This window comes from Talpa occidentalis, unplaced genomic scaffold (assembly GCF_014898055.3).
Source record: "Talpa occidentalis isolate TD23 unplaced genomic scaffold, MPIMG_talOcc4v2.1 talOcc4.5, whole genome shotgun sequence".
Taxonomy (NCBI): domain Eukaryota; kingdom Metazoa; phylum Chordata; class Mammalia; order Eulipotyphla; family Talpidae; genus Talpa; species Talpa occidentalis.
Window position 1 is genome coordinate 52,316,881 of NW_023604861.1, and position 17,492 is coordinate 52,334,372.

General features: G+C 34.5%; 1 protein-coding gene across 10 annotated transcripts in view; it reads left to right on the forward strand.

Moving 5' to 3' along the window:
• The window catches only part of NBEA (neurobeachin), a 575,782-nt gene that overhangs the window by 46,085 nt on the left and 512,205 nt on the right, over positions 1–17,492 (forward strand). The gene's annotated exons all lie outside the window — the stretch shown is intronic.

Below are 17,492 nucleotides of genomic sequence, written 5' to 3' on the forward strand. Positions count from 1 at the left end.
GGGTGAGAGGACTCACCAGAGACAGAGTGGGGAACAGAACAGGCAGACTGACAAAATACACTGCTGAGGGTAGCAGCGGGTGACACAGGAGATGTCTGAGCCCCATGTGGGACCCTTGCCGGCTGGCCGCTATTGAACCTGCACTGCAGAGGCTGCGGACAGCTTCACAGCGCTGTGTTCAACCGCCTGAGCCACCAGGGGAGGCCCTATGAGTTAAGTTTCTTATTGTAATCTCTGCTTGTAGGCTTTTATAATTTCTCCATGGGATAGATAGGTAGGGCTAGTTGAAAACCCTTTAATGTTGGGTAATCAGCAACATTTGTTTCTTTGGTAGTGGTCATACTCTATCAAAACCTTTGTTTTAACCTTATCAATAACACTTTATTCATTCACTTCTTAATAACTAAAGATTTCTATCCTGCTAGGATGAGTCCAGTGATTCTTCTTTTTTTGTTTCCTCTTTTTTCACTGCTATTAATATATGCTTTATTTTCCTTATTTCCTAGTAACATTTAAAATTTTTCCATTCTGTTGGGACAAGTACATTGACTGTCCCCTCTTCCCCTCCCTATTATCCTGTTAATTAAATTAACATCCTTTTGTTAGCATCTGTAAGATACAGTTTCAGGGGAAACAAATTACTAATTAGGGAGCAAGTTAATAATACTTCCTGAATTCGCCACCCTAAAAGGGCTATATGAGGTGCTCAAAATGAAAGGAACCCCCTTACCCACAGCATTTATCATGACCCGGGAAGGGGGAACATATTCAGAGAGTAAATACTCTGGTAATCATAAAGCCATTCCAACATGACTTACATGTGAAGCATGTCAGGTTCTTCATCTGGAGCGCTCCATATGGAATTTATAGAGAGTGATGGACAGTTCCTCCTCCTAATGACTGGGTACAATGACTTTTATCCAGTCCACCAGACTCGCTATTCCTCCTGAATAAACCTCCTGCATGACTTGATCACAGAGAGCCATCTGTGATTGTTCCATAGTGAGCTGTGGGTTCTGTATCAATGCAGACATTCTTTCCACTCTGTAACATTCAAAACCAGACACTCCTAAATTAGTCACTTTCATAGTTACTTTAGTAAATGTTCTACAGAAAATTGGACGATACTGATCCATAAAATGAAACAATCTCTTCACATTATACTCCCTAGTTTCAGTACTTTTCTGGTTTTGCCCTTTTCCTATGTTGACTACCTCCTTGTTGACTCAGAGGTTTTAGAACTATTTTATGTTATTATACCTGCATAATTTTCCTCTTGGGGAACTACTTTGGGACCAGTGGGAAGTACAGACTATCCAAAAATGAGCGGGGTTTAACATCGGGTTCTCACCTAGCACTCTCTTTTACTTTAGCTATTACTGGTAACAATAATCAAGATACTTATATTTTACATTGATTTAATAACACCCAGAAAGGAAAAATATAATTTATAGAAAAACCTGGATAACTAGGAAATATAAAGATGACAGACAATAGTGATGCACTTAGTTATCAAAATAAGTGGTACTGGCCTGCATTTAATATTTAATGGCTTAAGATAATGGAAGAAAATAAAAATCAGGTAGATGATTTTTATAAGAGGTGGGAGTAATAAGATGACTGAAAATGAGCTAGGTAATTTGTAGTCCTCCTCATCCACCCAAAAATCCCCACTTTATTTATAGGTAACTTTGTTAAAAGTATACAAATTTGACTTTGAAATAAAAAAGATTAAATGGTTTTAGTTCACTCATGTAGAGAGAATGTGATTTTAATTTGACCATGTATGTCAACTTGTATGTTCATTGCATCTTGTACAAATTCGTTACATTTTGAAATTTTCCACCATAGCCACTTTATTGCTAAGTTTTGGTTTGATTTAGATTTAGTAGGGTACTTTATCTTCTAATCTAGATCATACAGCTGTCTTCAAGTCTTTTGCTTGCAGGATGTTTGAAATAGTTTGATATAATGAAAAGAAAAGGAACTAGACTTGGTTATTTCATTACTACTGATAAGATTTGTTACTTTTCTATTTTATATATTTCTTTCATCATTCTTCATTTTTGTACAATGTATGCCTTGTTATTTTCTCTTGACTAGTTTCTTCTTTCATTAGCACCCTCATGGTCCCATCTGGGAAGCAATTCTTTAGGTTAGGGATAGCTCTGTATTTTTCACCTCTATGAAAATATCTGTATATTTATTTGATCTACACATTAATCTGTTCTGTAAGTTTACCATTCAACAGACTGGTCATGGTATTTCCTATGGCCACATGCCATGATAAAGGTGTTATCTTATTAAAGAGCTAAAAGAGAAAATAGACTAAGCAGCACTTGGCTGGATATTAGAAATGATTCATCTAAAGGAGAGTTAATAACTGAATTCTCAGAGCTGATATAATGCAATTATGTATATGATAGAAACAAAATAGAGCTCTGATGTTCATTTAAAAATAACAAGATAGTTTAAAAATAATTGAATATTTTATCATGTTTCTGAATTTAAACAAGGTCCTTCCCAAATTTTTATTACCCCATTTATTATATGTCCATCATGCGTTCAGCTAATGTTGATTAGCTGAATCATCTATGTGTAAGCACTATGTTAGTGTTATGGGTAAAATGGTAAACTATTTTGTGAGACAATTCATGTTTTTTTGGGGAGTGATAGGGTATATGCAGCTGGCAAAATAATTTGTGAATAGGGTAGAAATCTTAGTCCCTTCTCAACTCTTGACCTAGAAGAGACTTGTTTTTTTGATCTTACAGGATTTGTTTTCTAATGGAAGAGACAGTGAAATATCAGTATTATTGTGTACTCTGGTAATTGTTACAATGGAGAAGTGCACTTAGTGTAGACTCACTTAGTAGGAACTCAACACAATTAACCTTGTTAAGGCGAGTCAAGGAAATATTTCTAGAAGTGACAAAATGATTGGGACAGAATAAGTTAACTAGGCAGAAGACAGAAATGGGAAAGACTTTGTACTTTTTGAAAAATATGTGCATAATTGTGTTAGGTTTCTCTGTATTTTGTATTTGTGAATTGCTTTACTATTCACTTTTAAAATCCTGGAAAACACTTTTCATATGCCCTACAGATTTCATGTTGTATTGTTTCTTCATGTTTAAGGCCTATTTCTTCATTTCTTGTAAGATGTGGATAGCTGAATTATTTTGTTTTAAAAAATATATTGTTTGATAATCCTTGTTTTTAAGTGCAGTTTTTAATCTTTTTACATGTTATGAAATTATTGGTGTATTTGTTTTTTAAAGATATCGTATTACTATTGGATATTTATTTGTCTTGCCAGATTGGTATGTTTTCTTCACGCTTCTTGACTTCTTTTGAATTTAAATATTTTTCATTATTATTCAACACCCCTGTCTATTAACTTATAGGAATATATCCCATTATTATAGTGGTTACCCTAGATATTATAAGGCATTTCCTTACTTATTGAAGGGTAAAATTAATTCATTATTTCACCATTTCCTGGACAATGCGTGGATCTTCAAGCACTACTTTTATCCTTCTCCCAAAATTTAATGCTGCTGTTTTCATTTATCTTAGTCTTTTCAATCCTTCTTGTTATTATCAGTGTTGATATACATATTTATTTAGATTCAACGACATATGTGTCATTTTCAGAGTTTTTAATTTCTTCTTGTATTTCTGAACTTGCATGTGGGGTTATTTATTTTCTGCGTGAAATTTAGTATTTAGATCTACTGGTTGCAATCTCTCTTTCATTCTCACTTATCTCTTACTCTCTCTGAAACAGTTTCTCTTCAATTTTAAAGGATATATTCCTGGATATAAAATAGAAGTTGGCAGTGTTTATTTTCTCACTTTAAAGATAAATATAACTTCTTATCTTCTGATTTCTATTATTTTAGTTTTAAAGGATTATGTCACTCTCTTGAAGCTAAAGTGCTTTCTTCCCATTACTACTTCTATTTTTTTTTAAAGATTTATTTATTTATACATACAAGAGCTGGGGTGTAAGCTAGAGGTGTGGGGGTAAGAGAATTCACCAGAGAGAGAGTGGGGAGCAGAGCAGGCAGAGCTACTGAAATACACTGCTGAGGGGAGCAGCGGGTGAGGCAGGAGAGGTCTGCTGGTCCATGTGAGTTGCTCCCTGGTTAGCCAGGATTGAACTCCTTGGACAGAGGCTGGTGATAGCTTCATAGCACCATCTTTAACCCCTGCACCACCAGAGAGGCCCCCTTTACTACTTTTAAAGCTATTTCCATGTCTATCTATCTGTCTGTCTATCTATCTGTCTATCTATCTATCTATCTATCTATCTATCTATCTATCTATCTATCTATCTATCTATCTATTATCTATCTATCTATTTAAAGATTTATTTATCTATGCATACAAGAACTGGCTTACAGGCCAGAGGTGTGGGGGCAAGAGGATTCACCAGAGTATGTCTATTTATTTTTAAGACTTTTTCCTTTTATTTACATCGATGTGATTTTCTTTGTTTTAGAGAACTGAATCATCAAAATTCAATCTTGAATAATTTCTCTAAATAGCTTTAAAATATCTTTGTCATTATGTGTTCAAATAGTACTCTTGCTACATTTCTTTCTCCTCTCCTTTGGGAGGTCTCATGTTAGATGTAATCATTAGAGGTCACATACTTTTTTGTCCTTACTTGACTCTATGCATGTTGAATATTTTTTTTTTTGATGTGCTTTCTGTTTCATCAATTCCTTCTTCAGCTGTAGGTAATCTACTATTTAACCATCTTTGTGTTACTAAAATCAGTTATTTTTTCATTTATAGAATGTTTATTTATACTCATTTTCTGTTATATGATAAAACCCTCAATTTTATTTTTCCATTTCTTGATCAGTTTAAATTCATTATCTGAAAACTCCATTTTATAGTGTTTTATGTATTTTTGTTTCATTATCCAGTTTCTTACATGTCTGTTGTTTTCCTTGACTTTCATTCCCTTCTTATCGTTTAGAATGACATGGTATTTTTGTTTGAGACCTGGAGAAAGTACATGAAAAGTTGTGAGCTAGTTTGAGGCTTTGAGTGCTGTAATTTTTCTCCAGAGATTGCTTTGATCTGGATGGCACCTAGACACATGATACTCCAATGATCTTAATTCATCATCATCTAATTAGGAATTGAGATCTTTTTAATTTGTGCTTGGCCTCTGACAGGGCTTATCTATATCTTTATTAGTTGATAGAACATTCATATTACATATAATTCACCATTTTAACCATTGGAGAGGGTACAATTTGATGAATTTTAGTATATTTTCAGTGTTATATATATATCACTACTATCTGATTTCAGGAATAGTCCATCACCCCCAAAATAAATACTATACCTCCAAAATCTCCTTTCCCCTGGCAGCCACTAATATATTTGTAACTGTGGTTTTGCCTATTCTAAATGGAGTCAATCAGTGCCTTTTGTGACTAGCTTCTTTCATTTTGCTTGTTTGGGTTAATATTTTTCCTTTCATTTCTATCCTTGCTCCTTGGGAATAGGTATTTAGAATAGCAAACAAAAAGACTGGGGTGTTTGGCATGTGTCCTTCTTTTGTAAGTCTCTGAACCATAGATTTTTTTTTTTCCTTACTGTTTACATGGTTATGTTAAAATTTATGTTCAGTTTCCAAGCCATTCAACTGCTGCTTTTGCAAAGAGAATATGCCTTGAGGGGAAAAATAGGTTCAACACTGGGCTTACTTTTCTGACCTTCCTTCCTCTCTGGATCTGAATTTGCAGTTCATCATTTTCTCTCATGTTTTTAAATATAGTTTCTATATTTTGTACATCTTTTTAAATTCCCTTTCAGACCATAGTAGAATTGGGCTCTAAATCTCCTGGAAGAACTAAACTCATTTATTCAACCAGTATTTATTTATTGAATAGCGAGTATGTGCTATTCAGTTATGTATAAATATATTTAATATATAGTATGCCATGTAAATATGGGTTTAATATATAAGTATATTGAATACAATTCATATATTTTATATATTAAAGGTTCTAGAAGTTTACCTGTGTACAAAACAGACAAATGTCTGCTGTCAGACAGGAGGTGATATTCTGAGACAGAGAGGTGGTATGAAATAAACAAACACCTAAAATACATATTGTTTCCAAATGTAAAACTTTCTATGGAGAAAATAATGCATGCAGAAAGGTAAGAGGAAGTTCTGGGGTATTGATTACTACTTTTAAAGTAAGTAGTTTAGGGAAGAATGTAAAATCTGAAGAGGGATGTGGAGAGAGCCATATGGATATCTGGGGAAGACCATGTGAGGTAGAAGGAACAGAAAGTGTAAAGACTGTGACATGAATGTGTGGGAAGTGTCAGAAAAACAGTATGGCTGAAGCAATAGTGGGGTTTGGTAGGTTAGAGTGCTGTGTATAAGGTTGGATTTTATTGGAATGATTTGGGAAGCCATCGGAGTAGAAGAGACATGTGACCTGCTTAGCTTTCACACTGATCCTGTTAAAATTGGTTTTGAGAAAAAACACTAGGTCCTAAAGGTAGGTGCAGGGGAGCCTTTGACAAAGTTCTCTCAGTAACCCAGACAAGACAGAAATAGTGTTTCAGAGCATGTCAGTAGTAGTACAAGTAGGAAGAATTGATCAGACTCTGTGTATATTTTGAGAGCACAGCATATAGAATTTGCTAGCCATTTGGATGTGGGCATGTAAGAAAGAAGTCAAAGATGACTCTGAAGTTTGACACTTGAAGGATGGAGTCCATATTGCTGTTGACTGAGACTAGAAAGTTTGCTAGAGGATCTAATTTGAGAGTAGGACAGGGAGAAAATCAGGGGTTTGTTCTTGGTCCTGTTACATTTAAGGTATCTGTTACTCATTTAACAAGAGATGGCAAGATATCAGATGGATATGTGAGATTACAAATTGAAGTAATTGTATACATTTGTGAGTCAACAGTGTCAAGGTGGTATTAAAAGTCATGAACATTGAATTAGATCATCAAGGAATAAGTGTGAAGAGAGAGATGAAAGTTCTGGGATAGGGGCAATTCAAATATTTTAAATCCTGGGGATATAAGGGGGATTCAGTAAAGAAGAGTAGAGAAATTAGCTAGCGACTGAAGGGTGAGATAGAGTCAATGATTGTTAAGATGGGGTACATTTTAGTCTGTTTACATGTTGATGAAAATGATCCCACAGAGGGAATGATACAACCCGTGACGAGTCAGGGACACAAGTGTTTGGAACAATACTTGTAACTGGTTTATGAGGAGGAGAAAGTGTGTCTGTAGATGGAAAAGTTCATTTTATATAGGAATGTGGCTAGTTCATCTGTAAGAAGAGAAAGGAAGGCAAATAATATGGTCAATGTGGTAGATAATGACAAAGTAATCTTTCAGTTGCTTCTGTTTTATTAGTGCAAAAGAAAATATCTACCACTAAAGTAAATATGGGACAGGATGTCTTGGCAGTTTGAGAAGAGAAGCTCTAAAATATTCATATTGGAAAGGAAATAGAGTAGGGAGAAATGTAAGGTGGTAGGGGAGTGCTGAGTTCATTCTACTTTCTCTTATATACATGGAAAGATTTTAATTGGTGCCATCTCTATTTTTTTATTATTATAATATTGTTGTGGAGAAAAAACTTTTCCTCTGCCCTCTTAAGTCCCAGTTTCTTGGTGTTTGCAAACTTATCTGTCAAAAGATGGCTTAGCAGAAGAAAAGGAACACAATTATTAATATTTTTACATACAGAAAGTTCACAGAAGTGAAAGCCATTAAGTTTATATTCTTTTTTTCAAGATTTATTTATTTATGCATATAAGAACTGAGGTGTAAGCCAGAGGTGCAGGGGGTGAGAGGATTCACCAGAGAGAGTGGGAGCAGAACAGGCAGAACACTGCTGAGGGAAGCAGCAGGCAAGGCAGGAGAGGTGTGCTGCACCATGCGGGCTGCTCCCTGGCCAGCCAGGGATTGAACTTGTGCTGCAGTGGCTGGCAATAGCTTGATAGTGCTGTCTTTAACCCCTGTGCCACCAAGGAGGCCCTAAGTTTATATTCTTCTGTCTTTTTTCCATTTTTATTTATATACTTTTACATTGTTGTTCATTTTTGTACAGTTTGATTTCTACTCTCAGGTATTGTATCCATAAAATTACCACCACCAAGACACCTGTGTACCATCAACATAGACAGTTGTGCTCTTCCCTTCCATTTTGATCTCTCTGACCTCTCCCTCCCTTGATGAATGTCTCCGATTTATAGTTTGCCTGCTAGTTTTGTCTTTTTCCCACCTTGATCCCTTGTGTGGTTTCCCTATGTTCTTCCTATAAGTGAAACCATCTGATATTGCTCTTTTTCCTTCTAACTTATTTCACTGAGCATGCTTTCTTCCAGCTCCATCCATGTTGCTATAAATGCCTTAAGTTTATCTTTTTTTGATGCTGAATATTATTCCATTGTGTATTCCAGATCCAGTCATCTGTCTGGGGGCATTTAGGTCTTTTCCACATTTTAGCTATTGTAAATGTAATTCCAATAAAAATCTCAATCACATTCTTTAAAGAAATGGAACAAATATTGATGAAATCCATATGGAGTGACAAAAAATCTCAAATAGCCAAAGCAATCAAGTAGAAAAAGAAAGTTTGGAGATCTTATACTTCTGAACTTCAAACTATACTACAAAGCCATAATAATTAAAACAAAATGGTACTAGCAACAAAACAGATATACAGGCCAGTGGAACCAAGTTGAAACCCAGGCATAGAGCCACGCATGTATGGACAACTAGTTTATGACAAAGGAGCAAAGAATATGTGCTGGAACAAAAAGGACAGTCTCTTCAGTAAGTGGTGCTGGGAAAGTTGGACTGCAGCATGTGAAAGAATGAAACGAGATTACTACCTCACACCATATATTCCTTTGTTAACAAAAGGGAAGAAGTAAAGAGGATTTGGGCTCCAAGGGTTGATCCATTATGGGGAAATGATTAGGAAATACATATGAAAGTGAATGGAAGATAAAGTTGTATTTACAGACTCATATTAGTGCTGTTCTTGATATCCAGTGTTAAGTTGTTCTCATCTTAACAGAGAGGTGGAGAATTTATTCCATAGTCACAAAGGTAAATTTCTGCCCTGTTTTAAGGCTGATAAGGGAAGACAGTGAACACTTCCTTTAATGGTGATTCTTAATTTCTTTTAGTTTAAGATAATCCTTTGTATATATATGGGGGGCATATTTTGATCCCCCTCAAAATGAATAAATATTTGACTGTCTTTATAGATTGTTATTTGCTGTCACTTAATTTTTAAACAGTAAAAACAATTTGGTGATACACACACACACACACACACACACACAAAGCATTGAGAAACTGAATTCAATAAATATGTATTGTATTAGCTGGTATGTTCATATAATATAAAAATGCAAACCTCATTTCTAGTAAAAATTTGTTTTTATATTGATTTCTATACATAGTTTAAATTATAGAGCAAGGAAAACTGAAGTTGAAAATTATTGTATGAACTGCATTCTGATATTAACACTCCTAATAGTTTCTAGAAAATAACTATGGGAACTGAGTTTAAGTATATATTTTCATTTCAGCAATTTTTCACTTAAGACTAGATGATATATTACTTAGTTTTAATCATTCACAGTTATGGTATTACATTTAAAGATAAAGACAATTACTTATTTCTATCAATGTATGAATTATTTCTGTATTTTCAATAAAGCAAAACCACTTTCTTTGTGATATATTTACTGTAGGTGCTGCTCATAGATTGGTCAGTAATACAAATATTGGTCCTTATCTTTAGGGAGTCTATTACTCTATTGTTTATATATAACCCTTAGAACTGAGAGTTACACCTCCACCCCCAAATATATTTCTCCTCTGATTGTAAAAGATCTCCTTTCAGAAAAACTATAAAAGGGGCCTTCCCTGGTGGCGCAGTGGTTGAACACTGGGTTGTGAAGCCGCCCGCAGCCTCTGCAGCGGTGGTTTGATCCCTGGTCTCTGGGCGAGGGTCCCACATGGCGCGCAGACCTCTCCTGCTGCGCCCACTGCTCCCCTCAGCAGTGTACTTCGTCAATCTGCCTGTTCTGCTCCCCGGCTCTGGCTCTGGTGAATTCTCTCACCCTCCCGCACTTCTGACTGTACCCAGTGCTTTTATAAATAAATAAATAAATCTTAAAAAAAAAATAGAAAAAGAAAAAACTATAAAACCTATAAAACTATAAAAAACTATAAACAAAATATAAAACCAGAAAATATGTAAAGATAAAAATATATAAAGATAAAAAAGATTTATAAGCCCCATGTCAGGTGTACTTTGAGTAACATTTTGTTTTATTTCCTCTTCTTTTTATATAAATTTAGTAGCTTAGACTGAACATATTAAAATTTTTATATGGTGTTTTGTTTTTAATTTTTTACTGTCTTTTGCTGTACAAGGGTTGTGTATATTATTCTTCTTGTCCCATGAGAAACTTTATGGATTTATTTACAGATTTACATTATTTCTGTTTTTTAAATGAATGTTAATTTATACTTTCATTCATAATGAAAGTGATGATGAGCATTTTTCATGTGTCTATTGCCCTTCTGGAGACCCATTTTCATTATTTCTGTGTAAGATCTGCTGCCTATACTAATTTTTTTTTTAATTGTTAAATTTTGTGTAGCTTGTATGTTATCCCTTTTCAGTTTGTAGAGCATGAATATTTTCTCCCATTCAACAGGATGTTCTTTTAATCTACTTATATTTTCTTTTATTGTATAAAAGCCTTTTAATTTGAGGTAACTTCCTTTTTTTTAGATGTTCAAGCCATAAAGTATCCAAATACCTCTTCATATTGAATCTTGAAACAAATTGCCAGTATTTTCTTTTATATGTTTAATTGTTGCAAATCTTATGTCTAAGTCTTTAATACATTTAGCATTTATTTTTGTGAATGGAGTTAGAAATGATTCAACTCCATTCATTTTCAGTGACTGTCTAGTTTTTTTTTTTTTTTTAAAGATTTATTTATTTTTTTTAATTTATTTATACAAGCACTGGGTACAGTCAGAAGTGCGGGAGGGTGAGAGAATTCACCAGAGCCAGAGCGGGGAGCAGAGCAGGCAGAAGAACCAAAGTACACTGCTGAGGGGAGCAGCGGGTGGCAGGAGAGGTCTGCGTGCCATGTGGGACCCTCACCCGGTGGCCGGGCATCGAACCGGCGCTGCAGAGGCTGCGGGCAGCTTCGCAACCCAGCGCTCAACCCCTGCGCCACCAGGGAGGCCCTATATATGTTTTATTAGTACCACTTGTTTTCTTTTTTCCCACTGTGTGGTTGTGGATCCTTTATCTTGAATTAAGTGTTAATATATTCTACATAAATTTATATCTGGAATTTCCACTCTGTTCCAGTGGTCCTTGTGTCTGTTGTTTTTTTTTTTTAGTCCAGTGTTTTTTTCTGCCTCTATTGATATTGTTATATGACTTTCATCATTTTGTTGTTGTTGATGTGATGAATTATGTTGATTAATTTTAAGATGTAGAACCATCCTCTGTCCCTAGAATAAATCCCACTTGGTCATGGTATATGATTCTTTTAATACATTGTTGGATTTGGTTTGCTAATAAGATTTTGTTCAGGATTTTTGCATCTATGTTAGTTAGGGAAATTAGTGTGCAGTTTTTTTGTCATTGTTTGGTGGGCTTTTTTTTTTTTTTGATGGTGTCTTATTCTGGTGTTTGTGTCAGGATGACGTTGTCCTCATAATATGTGTTTTCAAGTCTTTATCTTTCTCAATTTTTGGAAGAGTTTGAAAGTTAGGTATTAGCTTATTAACTTTGCAGGTTTGGTGGACCTTACTGGTGAAACCATCTGGTCCTGTACTTTTGTGTCTTAGGAGAATTTTGGTTACTGTTTCAGTTTCCATGCTTATAATTGGCCTGTTCAGATTTTCTATTCCTGATACAGTCTGAAATGGTTGTATATCTCTAAAGATTTGTCTGTCTCTCCTAGGTTATTCAACTTTTACTAGCATAAATAGGTTCATACTTATCTCTTAAGACCCTGTGAATTTTTGAAATGTTTGTTGTAACTTCTTTTTTGTTTCTGATTCTATTTAATATTTGAGGCTTCCCCATTTTTTCTTTGTGAGCTTAGCTCGGGGTTTCTTGATTTTATGTTTTCAAAGAACCAGCTTTAGGTTTCATTACCGTTTTGTACTGCCTTGTTTTTCTTTTTATTTCATTTCTGTTGTGATTTTTTTCACACTTTATTGGTATTTCCCTGACCATCTAGTCAGTGTTGCTTCTCCTATTCATTTTGTTTGTATATGAAATGCTGCTTATGGCAGGTCTAGTTTTTACTTGAGTTATTATTGAGGAATATACACACATAGTTATCAATTATTGGGCGATTTATAGGTAAGGTTATGAGCACATTTATGTGTGCATAAAACAGTATCTTTACTGTGCATATATATTTTTAGTTATTATTATGTAGTTTGTGATCAGTCTTTTTATGATGACTAAAAATTCTGTATTTTAATATAACCACATTTACCAATCTTTGCTTTTAAATTTATAAGGGTTTTCTACTTATTCAGAGACCTTTGTTTTCCTTTTTTGTTTCTGAAATATATTATTTTAATTATGTTAATTTTTAAGCCAGTCTTAGTCCACACCCTAATGGTAAGGAATATTGGCAGATGTGGAAAAAGAGGACCATTCCACTATTGCTTCCCAGCCAGATTATTTGTCCAGAGATCTTGACCCACACCAGGTATCAAAATCTATTAGTGAGGAATGGAAAAGAAGGGATAAATCTGCTGGCACCCATCAATCTGCTTGTTGAAATTTTTTTTTCTTTCTACAAAATACAACAAAACCAAACATCCCATTATACCCCCTAATCCTTGCACCCAACACTGACACTCTTCCATGTTTATTCAGACATTTTTTGTTAACCTCAGTCAGATATCAATGTCCACGATTTAGTTTTATTTTGTTTTGCTCATTGATCCACTTTATTTCCTTATATTGCACCTATAGGTTAATGCTTCCAATATTTATTTTCATTGTTCTATTTTTGCTTCTCATAATCATCTTGAGTTCCTTTCATTTGCTATAAATGACAAAATTTAATTTTTCCTTATAGCTGAATAATAATCCACAGCTTTTATAAATAATGTCACAATAAGTATTGTGGTGTATATAACTCTTCTAATTGAAGATTTCTTCTTTTTCAGGTAGATACCTAGAATAGGGGCTGCTTAATCTTATAGTACCTCTATTTTCAGTTTTGTGAGGCAATTCATATAATTCTTCAAAACGGCTGCTCCAGTTTACATTCCTACTAACAGTGTATAAGAATTCCTCTTTATTCATACCCTCTCCAGCACTTATTAGCAATTCTTTTGATTTAAGCCATTCTCATAGTTGTGAGATCATATCTTATTGAAATTTTGATTTACACTTCCATAATATGAAATGATGGTTAACATTTTTTCGTATGTCTGTTGTCATCTGTATATATTCTTTGGAAAAGTGTCTCTTAGACCTTCTGCTTTTTAATTAGATTGTTGTTGTTAAATTGGATGAATTCTTTATATACCTTGGCTATTAACCCATTATAATATACAAATATCTTCTTCCACTCAGTGGTTTCTTTTTAATTTGCCAATATTTTCTTTAGCTGTGCAAAAGTATTTTAATTTGTTGTTGTCCCAATTGTTTATTTTTACTTTCATTTTCCTTGTCATTGGGTTGCGTAATGAAATTTGATATCAAGAAATATATCGCCTATATTTTCTTTTATATATTTTCTATGTGTTTTGGTCTTATATCTAAGGTCCATGTTGAATTTAATTTTGAGTATGTATTAGAGAGTGATTGTTTAATTTTTTTCTGTGACTGGATTATCACATTATTTGGGAAATGGTATGATCCATTGTATAGTGATGGTTCCATTGTCATAAATTAGATACTGATATACGTGTGCATTTATTTCTGGGCTTTTAATTCTGTTCCATTGACCTATTGTCTCTTTTTATTCCAATATCATACTCTTTTAATTGTTGTTGCTTTAAAATTTAGTTTAAAATCAGGTAACATCATGCTTCAAATTTCTTTTTTTCCAATATTATTTTAGCTACTTGAGATCTTTTGTAGTTTCCTATAAATTGCTGTAATTTTTTTTTTCTATTTCATTTTCCTTTTTTGGGAAGACCTTATTTTAACATTTCAGTGGTAAAATTCTATGGGCAACAAATTTTCTTTTGTCTGCAAAGGTATTATTTGGTTTATATTTATCAAATGGATTAGGGTTTTCATTGTTAGGCTGGGAATTAGAATTTAAAAGCATAGTATGGTTTGGCAACTAACTTATTTTCACTTCTTTTTACTGTGAGTGAGCAACCTGGTTTACTTTAATATGTTATAATCATATAAAGAATTATAAAAATAATTATATTTGAATGAACATTTTAAATATATTTTAAGAAGACACTTATTGTATGATAGTCACTTCCTGTGTTTTTGCCCTTCCCTAGAGTTTTAATGGACTGTATTTGTAGCAACATTTGTAATACTCTTGGGTATAGTTATTTCTATACCACAGAAAGATTGCCAGTAAGAATTACTTGTAGAGGGCCTCCCCGGTGGCCCAGTGGTTGAGCGCTGGGTTGCGAAGCTGCCCGCGGCCTCTGCGGCGCCAGTTCGATTCCCGGCTGCTCCCCGGCCACCAGAGGAGGGTCCCACATGGCGCGCAGACCTCTCCTGCCGCCCGCTGCTCCCCTCAGCAGTGTACTTCGGTCCTTCTGCCTGCTCTGCTCCCCGCTCTGGCTCTGGTGAATTCTCTCACCCTCCCGCGCTTCTGACTGTACCCAGTGCATGTATAAACAAAACAAACAAACAAATAAATAAATAAATAAAACATGCCTCTATTAAAAAAAAAAAAAAAGAATTACTTGTAGAGAAGACTAGTATAAAAAAAATAGGAAACTAACAGAAATTTTCTATTTGTCTTCCCTTAGTTTGTCAGCTGGGTTTAGAATCATTAACTCTTCTTATGTTCCTGTCCAAAGTATAATGTCTTTTCCTGTTGTTTATAAACATGTCTAAAAGCTTTTTATTGTGCATGTGAATATTTAACAGCAAAGTCTGAAGGTTAGATTACTTGTAGAAGTGCATATTTATATATTAGGGATGTTTGCTAGGCATTGATATATTCTTAATTCTTTATGATAGAAACAGGATACTGATTCTTAAACTAGCATTGAGAACTTGTGCAGGTTACTTAATATTATGCTAACTTCAATTTTCTTTTTGTAACTACTCATCTCAGAGTTATGAAAATTAAATGAGGCTATATAAATAAATTACTCAGTACATAATAAACATTTACAAATTTGTGGTTCTTAATTATATGTTTCCACTTTTTTATTTCTTTGTAAAATTATATGCAGATACAGCTTTATCTTGGATCAGCCATTCTTTAGATAATAATTTAAGAGTTATAATTTGCACTGCATTGGCAATTTGATTATCTTATAGTAAAAGATATCTGAAAATAGAAAAGTAAGATAGAATGGAGGAAGATGATAATCAAGGCATAATTATGTGGTTACTGTTTTGATCATTATTTTTTCCCTGTATATACTTTCTTGTTTCTTTGCATGCCTTTTAATTTTTTTATTGAAAAGTAAAAATTTTGAATATTAAAATGTAGTAACTATAGCAGGCATACTTTTTTTCCCTTTTGTGTTTATTGTTACTATGTGGGTTACTTGTTCACTTAGAAACTTTTCTAAAGTATATTTGTAAGATTTGTATTCCTAGTCATGTGTGTCTGATGAAGTTTGTATTATGTTAGTGAGGTGGTCAGCTAATGTTTTGACAGTTACCTTAAATTCCTGGAGCCAAGGAAAAGGAAAAAGAAGAAAGAAAAAAAAAACAACAACAAAATTTTACCTATCTTTGCAGATTTGCTGTATTGGGATACCCCTACAAGAGTTCCTTTGCTGTTTGCAACTTTACCTTAGCTTTTATTTTCTCTTTGTGTGGAGCAGAAAGGCCAGTTACTAGTGAAAATTTAGGTTCTTTTTATTTCTTTTCTAAATGTGCAATACACCTTGGGCATGCATTTGGTTGATTCCTCGTATACAGCTTTGCTTTTTAAGACATTATATCCACACATCTTTTCTCCTGCTTCCTTCCCAGGCTTTCAGGTCTGTTTGTTGTTTGTGGCAAGTTTTGTTTCTTGCTCCAGGACACTGCAGTAAATAATCCAGCCTTAATGGGCCTTCCTGGTGGCTCAAGGGGTTAAGTCTCAGGACTATGAAGTTATCCACAGCACAAGTTCCATCCCAGGCCAGGGAGCTGACCCACATGGCACAGCAGACCTCTCCGGTCTTGCCCGCTGCTCCCCTCAGAAGTGTATTTCAATACATCTGCCTATTCTGCTCCCCACTCTTATCTCTGGTGAATCCTCTCACCCCTCAACCCCCCTGTACCTCTGGCCTACACCCCAGCTCTTGTATGTATAAAATAAATAAATCTTTAAAAAAAATAAAAAATAAATGCTTTCAGCAAGTATACGAGGGGATGTTTCCAGTTAAACAAATTCCCAGTTAAACAGATTGTTATGGCTGTACTTGAAGGAGCTACTAGATAGCAGGAAATCTGCATTCAAATTCTTTGAAGGTCGGTCCCTACAGTTTTCTGGAACTAGCAACTTTCACCATGATTGTAGTGGTGATGCTCAGGTGTCTGGGCAGTATGGGTGATGGGAAACTGTAGATCTGTCAGTGCTTTTTAACACAAAACAGTAGCTGCTTTGTTTACCAAGTCTTCTCCTTGCTGTGTGTTTTTTACTTGCTCCAAAATTCGTCAGAAGTCTCCTGAATTTTACATATTTTCCAAGTCATAATAAATGAAAGCGTAAAGCAACTACGAAAGCAAAGCAACCGAGAAGTATAAACAGGCATGAGAAACATCTTATATGGCCTCATATTGAAATAATATGAGGTGATACTTATATGGTGATAAGATCAATTCATTGTTAAAGGAGGAAAAAGCAGAGTACAGTAGAAAGTCAGGCTAATAACTTGACAACTGACCTTGAATTAGTGAAGTCTCTCCGGGCCTCCAGTCTTGCCATCTTCCTATATCCTGTGTTAAATATTAATTAATTTATATGGACTTGGTGTAGTGTGTTTATCTTTTAGAGATAGTGGGTACCTAGATAGAAGTCCTTCCCCTTACATAGCTTGTTGTAATTTGGGAGATAAAAAGAAATCTAACATCTTTGTTGTTATTTAATGATTACTATGCTATGGATTGGTTGTAATAGGAATTCAGAGAATGGCCATCCTTGTGGACCCTGGGAAGACATTCTAGACTAAGTGGTATCTAAACAGATATTTGGAAGCTTAACAGAAGTTAACAAATTTAAGAGCTGGAAGAGAACCCTATGGCATGCACA